The sequence below is a fragment of the Camelus ferus genome, chromosome 9, assembly GCF_009834535.1.
Source record: "Camelus ferus isolate YT-003-E chromosome 9, BCGSAC_Cfer_1.0, whole genome shotgun sequence".
NCBI classification, from domain to species: domain Eukaryota; kingdom Metazoa; phylum Chordata; class Mammalia; order Artiodactyla; family Camelidae; genus Camelus; species Camelus ferus.
The window spans coordinates 5,309,004-5,320,435 of NC_045704.1; the positions used below are offsets into that span (position 1 = coordinate 5,309,004).

Sequence of the window (11,432 nt, forward strand, 5' to 3'; positions counted from 1 at the left end):
TAGCTTCCTACACATATATATGTATGTAGTGTAGATTTCCCAGTGAAAACAAACTGTGTGTTCTCAACAAGCTAGGTGATTAAAGCTTTCCCACACTTTTAACTCTCAGAATTGAGCACTTTGAGAGACGTTGGTTCATCTTGCTTAAAGAGAATAGGTATCACTAGAAACATTTACTTTGATTTCTCAGTATGTTTTCCAGTGCCGCTTTGAAGTTCATGCAGTTTTCAATGTAAAACCTACTTGGACTTTGTACCTCCAAATATATCTGTATGTAATGTAATTCCCCACTCGAAACAAACTGTGTTTCCAACAAGCTAAGTGAAAGATTGCTTTTGCATACATTCATCTCTCAGAAATGAGCATGTGTTGAGACTTCCGTTCATCTCGCCTAAATTGAATGGGTTGCAGTAGAAACAATTACTGGGGTTTTTCAGCATGTTTCCTAGTGTCGGTGTGAACTTCATGCACTTTTCTATGTAAAACCGAGATGGAGCTAGTAACTCTACATATATATGTATTTAGTGTTTTCTCCCACTGAAAAGAATCTGTGTGTTCCCAAAAAGATAGGTGATTGATGGCTTTCACACACAATTTACTCTCAGAATTGAGCATGAGTAGAGACGTTCGCTCATCGTGCATAAATATAATAGTTAGCAACAGAAACACTTACTCTGGTTTCTCAGTATATTTCCTAGGGCTGGTTTGAAGTTCATGCCGTTTTCACTTTTAAACCGACTTGGAACTAGTACCTCCCCATATATATGTATGTATGTTAGTTTCCCACTGAAAAGAATCTGTATTCCCAACATGCTATGGGATTGACGACTTTCATACAAGCTTAACTCTCAGAATCGTGCATGTGGAGAGACGTTCTTTCATCTAGCATATAGGGAATGTGTTGCAGTAGAAACCCATACTCTGGTTTCTCATTATGTTTCCTAGGCCCCGTTTGAAGTTCATGACGTTTTCACTGTAAAAGCGAGTTGGAACTTGTACCTCCCCATATATATGTATGTAGTGTTTTTCCCCACTCTAAAGAAAATATGTTTTCCCTACAAGCTAAATGATATATGGTTTTCATACGCATTCACTCTCAGAACTGAGCATGGGGTGAGGCGTTAGTTCATTTAGGATGAAGGGAATGGTTTGCAGTTGAATCAATTATCTGGTTTCTCCGTATGTTTCCTAGTGCCGGTTTGAATTTCATGAATTTATCACTATAAAACCTAGCTGGAGCTAGTACCTCCCCATATATATGTATGTAGTTAGTTCCCCACTCCAAAGAAACTTTGTGTTCCCTACAAGCGAAGTGATAGTTGGTTTTTGCTCGCATTAAACTCTCAGAACAGATCATGTGGACAAGCTTTCATTCAACTAGCATAAAGGGAATGGGTTGCAGTAGAAATAATTGCTCTGGTTTCTCAGTATGTTTCCTAGTGCCGGGAAAGTTCCTGCAGATTTCACTGTAAAACAGAGTTTGAGCTAGTACCTCCCCATATATATGCATGTAGTGTAGTTCCCCACTGAAAAGATAATGTTTATTTCCAACAAGCTGGTTGATTGTCGGCTTTCACACACAATTAAATCTCAGAATTGAGAATTTGCAGACACGTTCGTTCATCTAGCTTAAAGAGAATAGATAGCACTCCAAACCCTTACACTGGTTTTTCAGTATGTTTCCTGGTGCCGGTTAGAGAAATTCATGCAGTTTTCAATGTAAAACCGAGTTCGAGCTATTACTTCCCCATATATATGTATGTAGATTAGTTTCCCACTGAGAAGAAAATGTGTCTTCCCAAAAAGCTAAGTGATTGATGACTTTTACACACCCTTAACCTTCAGAATTGAGCATTTGGAGGGACGTTTTTTCATGTAGCATAAACAGAATAGATATAGCTCTAGAAACAATTACTCTGGTTCCTCAGACTGGTTCCTAGTGCCGGTTTTAAGTTCACTCAGTTTTCACTGTAAACCCGAGTTAGAGCTTCTACCTTCCCATATATATGTATGAAGTGTAGTTCCCCTCTCAAAAGAAACTGTGTGTTCCCGACAAGCTAAGTGATTGACGGCTTTCACACACATTCAACTCTCAGAACTGAGCATGTTGAGAGACAATTATTCATCCAGCATAATGGGAATGGATAGCAGTAGAAATATTTACTATCTTTTCTCAATTTGTTTCCAAGTGCCCTTTTTAAGTTCATGTATTTTTCACGGTTATATCACGTTGGAGCTTGTACCTCCCTATGTGTATATATATGTGGCATATTTTCCCAGTGAAAAGAATCTGTGTGTTCCCAGCAAGCTTGTTTAATGACCGCTTTCACACACAATTAACTCTCAGTATTGTGCATGTTGAGAGACGTTCATTCATCTAGCAGAAATGGATTGGGTTGCAGTTGAAACAATTACTCTGGTTTCTCAGTATGTTTCCTAGTGCCGGTTTGAAATTCATGCATTTTCCACTGTAAAACAGAGTTGGAGAATATAGCTCCCTTTATATATGTATGTAGTGTATTTTCCCAATGGAAAAATACTGTGTGTTCCCAAAAGCTAGGTTATTGTCTGTTTTGTCACACAATTAACACTCTGATTTGAGCATGTGGTGAGACGTTCGTTCATCCAGCATAAAGGGAATGGGTTTTAGTAGAAACAATTTCTCTGCTTTCTCAGTATGTTTCCGAGTGCTGGTGTGAAATTCATGTATTTCTCACTGTAAAACAGAGTTGGAGCTATATCCTCCTCTTATATATGTATGTAGTGTAGTTTTCCATTGAAAAGAAACTGTGTGCTCCCAAAAAGCTAGGTGAATAAACGCTTTGACGCACACTGAATTCTCAGAATTTTGCATGTGGAGAGTCTTTAGTTCATCAAGCATAAAGGGAATGTGTTGCAGTAGAAACACTTACTCTGGTTTCCCTGTATCTTTCCTTAGTGTTGTTTGAAGTTCATGCAGTTTTCACTGTAAAACCTTGTTTGGGATAGTACCTCTCCATACATATTTATGTTGTGTACTTTCCCACTGAAAATAAACTATGTGTTCCCAACAAGCTATGTTATTGACGGCTTTCACACACACTTAACTCTCAGAATTGAGAATTTGGACAGAATTTCTTTCATCTAGCATAAACGGAATGGGTTGTCTTAGAAACACTTGCTCTGATTTCTCAGTATGTTTCCTAGTGCTGGTTTGATGTTCATGCAGTTTTCAACGTAATACAGATTTGAAGCTAGTACCTCCCCATATATATGAATGTAGTGTAGTTACCCAGTCAAAAAAATGTGTGTTCAATACAAGCTAAGTGATAGTTGGCTTTCACACACATTCAAATCTCACAAAATAGCATGTGGAGAGGCTTTCGTTCATTTAGCAGAAATAGAAGGGGATGCAGTAGAAACACTTAATGCGGTTTCTCAGTATTTTTCTTGGTGCTGGTTTGAAGTTCATTCCGTTTTCCCTGTAAAACCGTGTTGGAGCTTGTGCTTCCCCATATGTATGCATGGCGTGTATTTACCCACTGACAAGAAACTGTGTATTCCCAAAAGCTGGTTGATTAACGGCTTTCACAATCTCTTAACACTCTGAAGTGAGCATTTGGAGAGAAGTTCCTTCCTCTAGCATAAAGGGAATGGGTTGAAGTAGAAACACATACTCTGGTTTCTCAGGATGCTTCCTAGTGCCCGTTTCAAGTTTATATATTTTTAGTGTAAAACAGAGTTTGAGATAGTACCTCCTCATATATGTATGTAGTGTAGTTCCCCACTCAAAAGAATCTATGTTTCCCTTCAAGCAAAGTGATGGATTACATTCACACACATACAATTCTAGAACTGAACATGTTGAGAGGGGTTTTTTCAACGAGGATGAAGGGAATGGTTTGCAGTAGAAAATCTTACACTCGTTTCTATGTATGTTTCCACATGCTGGTTTGAATTTCATGCACTTTTCAATGTAAAACCTAGATGGAGCTAGTAACTCCCCATATATATGTATGTAGTGTATTTACCCAATCAGAATAAACTGTGTGTTCCCTACAAGCTAAGTGATAGTTGGCTTTCACACACATACAACTCTCACAACACAGCATGTAGAGGGATGCTCGCTCATCTAATATAATGGGAATGGGATGAAGTAGAATAACTTCCTCTAGTTTCTCAGTATTTTTCTTAGTGCTGGTTGAGGTTCTTGCTGTTTTCAATGTAAAATCGTGTTGGAGCTATTACCTTCCCATATGTATATTGGTAGTGTACTTCCCCACTGAAAAGAATCTGTGTGTTCCAAACAAGCTATGTGATTGATGTATTTCACACAAAGTTATCTCTCAGAATTGAACATGTGGAGAGACGTTCTTTCATAGATCATAAAGAGAATAGATAGAACTAGAAACACTTACTCTGGTTTCTCAGTAACTTTAATACTGCCGGTTTGAAGTTCTTGCAGTTTCCAATGTAATACCGGGTTGGATCTAGTTCCTACACATATATATGTATGTAGTGTAGATTCCCATTGAAAACAAACTGTGTGTTCCCAACAAGCTAGGTGATTGAAGCTTTCCCACACTTTTAACTCTCAGAATTGTGCACTTTGAGAGACGTTCGTTCATCTTGCTTAAAGAGAATAGGTATCACTAGAAACATTTACTTTGATTTCTCAGTAAGTTTTCCAGTGCCGCTTTGAAGTTCATGCAGTTTTCAATGTAAAACCTACTTGGACCTAGTACCTCCAAATATATCTGTATTTAGTGTAATTCCCCACTCGAAACAAACTGTGTTTCCAACAAGCTTAGTGAAAGATTGCTTTTGCACACTTTCATCTCTCAGAAATGAGCATGTGTTGAGACGACCATTCAGCTCGCATAAATTGAATGGCTTTTAGAAGAAACAAATACTGGGGTTTTTCAGCATGTTTCCTAGTGTCGGTTTGAACTTCATGCACTTTTCAATGTAAAACCGAGATGGAGCTAGAAACTCTACTTATATAATTATATAGTGATTTTTCTCACTGAAAAGAATCTGTGTGTTCCCAAAAAGATAAGTGATTGATAGCTTTCACACACAATTTACTCTCAGAATTGAGCATGAGTAGAGCCGTTCGCTCATCTTGCATAAATATAATAGTTAGCAACAGAAACACTAACTCTGGTTTCTCAGTGTATTTCCTTGTGCTGGTTTGAAGTTCATGCCGTTTTCACTTTTAAACTGACTTGGAACTAGTACCTCCCCATATATATGTATGTATGTTAGTTTCCCACTGAAAAGAATCTGTGTATTCCCAACATGCTATGGGATTGACGGCTTTCATAGAAGCTTAACTCTCAGAATCGTGCATGTGGAGAGACGTTCTTTCATCTAGCATATAGGGAATGTGTTGCAGTAGAAACCCATAATCTGGTTTCTCATTATGTTTCCTAGGGCCGGTTTGAAGTTCATGACGTTTTCACTGTAAAAGCGAGTTGGAACTTGTACCTCCCCATATATATGTATGTAGTGTTTTTCCCCACTCTAAAGAAAATATGTTTTCCCTACAAGCTAAGTGATATATGGCTTTCGTACACATTCACTCTCAGAGCTGAGCATGCGGTGAGGCGTTAGTTCATCTAGGATGAAGGGAATGGTTTGCAGTTGAAACACTTATCTGGTTTCTCAGTATGTTTCCTAGTGCCGGTTTGAATTTCATGAATTTATCACTATAAAACCTACCTGGAGCTAGTACCTCCCCATATATATGTATGTAGTTATTTCCCCACTCCAAAGAAAGTTTATGTTCCCTACAAGCGAATTGATAGTTGGTTTTCGCTCGCATTAAACTCTCAGAACAGAACATGTGGAGTAGCTTTCATTCATCTAGCATAAAGGGAGTGGGTTGCAGTAGAAATAATTGCTCTGGGTTCTCAGTATGTTTCCTAGTGCCGGGAAAGTTCCTGCAGATTTCACTGTAAAACTGAGTTTGAGCTAGTACCTCCCCATCTATATTCATGTAGTGTAGATCCCCACTGAAAAGATAATGTTTATTTCCAACAAGCTAGTTGATTGTCAGCTTTCACACACAATTAAATCTCAGAATTGAGAATTTGCAGGGACGTTCATTCATCTAGCTTAAAGGGAATAGGTAGCACTCTAAACACTTACACTAGTTTTTCTGTATGTTTCCTGGTGCCGGTTTGAGAAATTCATGAAATTTTCAATGTAAAACCGAGTTCGAGCTATTACTTCCCCATATATATGTAAGTAGTGTAGTTTCCCACTAAGAAGAAAATGTGCCTTCCCAAAAAGCTAAGTGATTGATGACTTTTACACACTCTTAACCTTCAGAATTGAGCATTTGGAGGGACGTTTTTTCATGTAGCATAAACAGAATAGATATAGCTCTAGAAACAATTACTCTGGTTCCTCAGACTGGTTCCTAGTGCCGGTTTTAAGTTCACTCAGTTTTCACTGTAAACCCGAGTTAGAGCTACTACCTTCCCATATATATGTATGAAGTGTAGTTCCCCTTTCAAAAGAAACTGTGTGTTCCCGACAAGCTAGGTGATTGACGGCTTTCACACACATTCAACTCTCAGAACTGAGCATGTGGAGAGACATTCGTTCATCTAGCATAAAGGGAATGGTTAGCAGTATAAATAATTACTATCTTTTCTCAATATGTTTCCAAGTGCCCTTTTTAATTTCATGTATTTTTCACGGTTAAATCACTTTGGAGCTTGCAACTCCCTATATATAAATATATATATATATATTTATATGTATATATATATATATAAATATATGCCAAATTTTCCCAGTAAAAAGAAACTGTGTGTTCCCAGCAAGCTTGATAATGACCGGTTTTACACAAACTTAACTCTCATTATTGAGCATGTGGAGAGACATTCATTCATCTAGCTGAAATGGATTGGGTTGCAGTTGAAACAATTAATCTGGTTTCTCAGTATGTTTCCTAGTGCAGGTTTGAAATTCATGCAATTTCCACTGTAAAACATAGTTGGATAATATACCTCCCTTTATATATGTATGTAGTGTATTTTCCCAATGGAAAAATACAGTGTGTTCCCAAAAAGCTAGGTTAATGTCTGTTTTGACACACAATTAACACTCAGATTTGAGCATGTGGTGAGATGTTCGTTAATAGAGCATAGAGGGAATGGGTTTTATTAGAAACACTTTCTCTGGTTTCACAGTATGTTTCCAAGTGCTGGTGTGAAGTTCATGTATTTTTCACTGTAAAACCGAGTTGGAGCTAGAACCTCCTCTTATATATGTATGTAATGTAATTTTCCATTGAAAAGAAACCTTGTGTACCCAACAAGCTAGGTGAATAGACGCTTTGACGCACACTGAATTCTCATAATCCTTCATGTGGAGAGTCGTTAGTTCATCAAACATAAAGGGAATGTTTTGCAGTAGAAACACTTACTCTGGTTTCCCTGTATCTTTCCTTAGTGTTGTTTGAATTTCATGCAGTTTTCAATGTAATACCTTGTTTTGGCTAATACCTCTCCATACATATTTATGTTGTGTACGTTCCCACTGAAAATAAACTATGTGTTCCCAACAAGCTATGTTATTGACGGCTTTCACACACACTTAAATCTCAGAATTGAGAATTTGGACAGAATTTCTTTCATCTAGCATAAACTGAATGGGTTGTCTTAGAAACACTTGCTCTGATTTCTCAGTATGTTTCCTAGTGCTGGTTTGATATTCATGCAGTTTTCAATGTAATACCGATTTGAAGTTAGTACCTCCCCATATATATGTATGTAGTGTAGTTACCCACTCAGGAGAACTGTGTGTTCCATACAAGCTAAGTGATAGTTGGCTTTCACACACATTCAAGTCTCACAACATAGCATGTGAAGAGGCTTTCGTTCATTTAGCAGAACCAAAAAGGGATGCAGTAGAAACACTTACTGCGGTTTCTCAGTATTTTTCTTGGTGCTGGTTTGAAGTTCATGCCGTTTTCCCTGTAAAACCGTGTTGGAGCTTGTGCTTCCCCATATGTATGCATGCAGTGTATTTACCCACTGACAAGAAACTTTGTATTCCCAAAAGCTGGTTGATTGACGGCTTTCACACATTCTTAACTCACTGAATTGAGCATGTGGAGAGAAGTTCCTTCCTCTAGCATAAAGGGAATGGGTTGAAGTAGAAACACATACTCTGGTTTCTCAGGATGCTTCCTAGTGCCCGTTTCAAGTTTATGTATTTTTCATAGTAAAACAGAGTTTGATATAGTACCTCCTCATATATGTATGTAGTGTAGTTCCCCACTCAAAAGAATCTATGTTTCCCTACAAGCAAAGTGATGGATTACATACACACACATCCAAATCTAGAACTGAGCATGTTGACAGGGGTTCTTTCAACTAGGATGAAGGGAATGGTTTGCCGTAGAAAATCTTACACTGGTTTCTAAGTATGTTTCCTCATGCTGGTTTGAATTTCATGTACTTTTCAATGTAAAACCGAGTTGGAGCTAGTACCTCCCCATATATATGTATGTAGTGTATTTACCCAATCAGAATAAACTGTGTGTTCCCTACAAGCTAAGTGATAGTTGGCTTTCACACACATACAACTCTCACAACACAGCATGTGGACTGATGTTCGCTCATCTAACATAAGGGGAATGGGATGCAGTAGAATAACTTCCTCTAGTTTCTCAGTATTTTTCTTGGTGCTGGTTGAAGTTCTTGCTGTTTTAAATGTAAAACCGTGTTGGAGCTATTACCTTCCCATATGTATATTGGTAGTATACTTCCCCACTGAAAAGAATCTGTGTGTTCCAAACAAGCTACTTTATTGATGTATTTCACACAAAGTTATCTCTCAGAATTGAACATGTGGAGAGACTTTCGTTCATATAGCATAAAGAGAATAGATAGAACTAGAAACACTTTCTCTGGTTTCTCAGTAACTTTAATACTGCCGGTTTGAAGTTCTTGCAGTTTCCACTGTAATACCGGGTTGGATCTAGTTCCTACACATATATATGTATGTAGTGTAGATTCCCATTGAAAACAAACTGTGTGTTCCCAACAAGGTAGGTGATTGAAGCTTTCCCACACATTTAACTCTCAGAATTGAGCACTTTGAGAGACGTTCGTTCATCTTGCTTAAAGAGAATAGGTATCACTAGAAACATTTACTTTGATTTCTCAGTATGTTTTCCAGTTCCGCTTTGAAGTTCATGCAGTTTTCAATGTAAAACCTACTTGGAACTAGTACCTCCAAATATATCTGTATTTAGTGTAATTTCCCACTCGAAACAAAGTGTGTTTCCAACAAGCTAAGTGAAAGACTGCTTTTGCACACTCATCTCTCAGAACTGAGCATGTGTTGAGACGTCCGTTCATCTCGCATAAATTGAATGGGTTTTAGTAGAAACAAATACTGGGGGTTTTCAGCATGTTTCCTAGTGTCGGTTTGAACTTCATGCACTTTTCAATGTAAAACGGAGATGGAGCTACTAACTCTATTTATATATGTATATAGTGATTTTTCCCACTGAAAAGAATCTGTGTGTTCCCAAAAAGATAGGTGATTGATGGCTTTCACACACAATTTACTCTCAGAATTGAGCATGAGAAGAGACGTTCGCTCATCTTGCATAAATATAATAGTTAGCAACAGAAACACTTACTCTGGTTTCTCTGTATATTTCCTAGTGCTGGTTTGAAGTTCATGCCGTATTCACTTTTAAACCGACTTGGAACTAATAAATTCCCCATATATATGTATGTATGTTAGTTTCCCACTGAAAAGAATCTGTGTATTCCTAACATGCTATGGGACTGATGGCTTTCATAGAAACTTAACTCTCAGAATCGTGCATGTGAAGAGACGTTCTTTCATCTAGCATATAGGGAATATGTTGCAGTAGAAACCCATACTCTGGTTTCTCATTATGTTTCCTATGGCCGGTTTGAAGTTCATGACGCTTTCACTGTAAAAGCGAGTTGGAACTTGTACCTCCCCATATATATGTATGTAGTGTTTTTCCCCACTCTAAAGAAAATATGTTTTCCCTACAAGCTAAGTGATATATGGCTTTCGTACACATTCACTCTCAGAACTGTGCATGGGGTGAGGCGTTAGTTCATCTAGGATGAAGGGAATCGTTTGCAGTTTGAAACACTACCTGGTTTCTCAGTATGTTTCCTAGTGCCGGTTTGAATTTCATGAATTTATCACTATAAAACCTAGCTGGAGCTAGTACCTCCCCATATATATGTATGTAGTTAGTTCCCCATTCCAAAGAAAGTTTGTGTTCCCTACAAACGAAGTGACAGTTGGTTTTCGCTCGCATTAAACCCTCAGAACAGAACATGTGGAGAAGCTTTCATTCATCTAGCATAAAGGGAATGGGTTGCAGTAGAAATAATTGCTCTGGTTTCTCAGTATGTTTCCTAGTGCCGGGAAAGTTCCTGCAGATTTCACTGTAAAACAATGTTTGAGCTAGTACCACCCCATCTATATTCATGTAGTGTAGATCCCCACTGAAAAGATAATGTTTATTTCCAACAAGCTAGTTGATTGTCGGCTTTCACACACAATTAAATCTCAGAATTGAGAATTTGCAGAGACGTTCATTCATCTAGCTTAAAGAGAATAGGTAGCACTCTAAACACTTACACTGTTTTTTCAGTATGTTTCCTGGTGCCGGTTAGAGAAATTCATGCAGTTTTCAATTTAAAACCGAGATCGAGCTATTACTTCCCCATATATATGTATGTAGTGTATTTTCCCACTGAGAAGAAAATGTGTCTTCCCAAAAAGCTAAGTGATTGATGATTTTACACACCCTTATCCTACAGAATTGAGCATTTGGAGGGACGTTTTTTCATGTAGCATAAATAGAATAGATATAGCTCTAGAAACAATTACTGTGGTTCCTCAGACTGGTTCCTAGTGCCGGTTTTAAATTCACTCAGTTTTCACTGTAAACCCGAGTTAGAGCTACTACCTTCCCATATATATTTATGAAGTGTAGTTCCCCTCTCAAAAGAATCTGTGTGTTCCAGACAAGCTAGGTGATTGACGGCTTCACACACATTCAACACTCAGACCTGAGCATGTTTGGAGGAGTTCATTCATCTAGCATACAGGGAATGTGAAGGCAATTATCATGGCCTATGCTGGTAGGAAAACAGTAAATGGAGCATTAATTTAGTGCCTTTATTTTATGGTCAGCAGACATGAGAGAATTTCATTTTCAGCAGTAGATTTCTTTTTTTTTTAAATTTCAAATTGCTTAATTCTTTCCTGTAACAGTATATATATAGTGAATGTCTTAAAGTCTATGAGCAACTTCTTAAAGTAGAATAGTTACTTTGCTTTTGTTCTTTAACCTACGGGAATATCCAGAATTCCAGTGGCTATTCAAATGGAAGGGACTGTACTTTGCCCATTACATTTTTAAACTA

At 37.8% G+C, this 11,432-nt stretch overlaps 1 long non-coding RNA gene across 1 annotated transcript in view; it reads right to left on the reverse strand.

Moving 5' to 3' along the window:
• Positions 1-188: 188 nt before the first annotated feature.
• LOC116666067 overlaps positions 189-11,432 on the reverse strand; it is a 14,134-nt gene continuing 2,890 nt past the window's right edge. Inside the window, exons 2-3 of the long non-coding RNA XR_004322942.1 lie at positions 4,460-4,476; positions 189-239 (exon numbers count right to left, since the gene is read on the reverse strand). This is a non-coding gene — a long non-coding RNA (uncharacterized LOC116666067). The remainder of the gene's footprint in view (positions 240-4,459; positions 4,477-11,432) is intronic.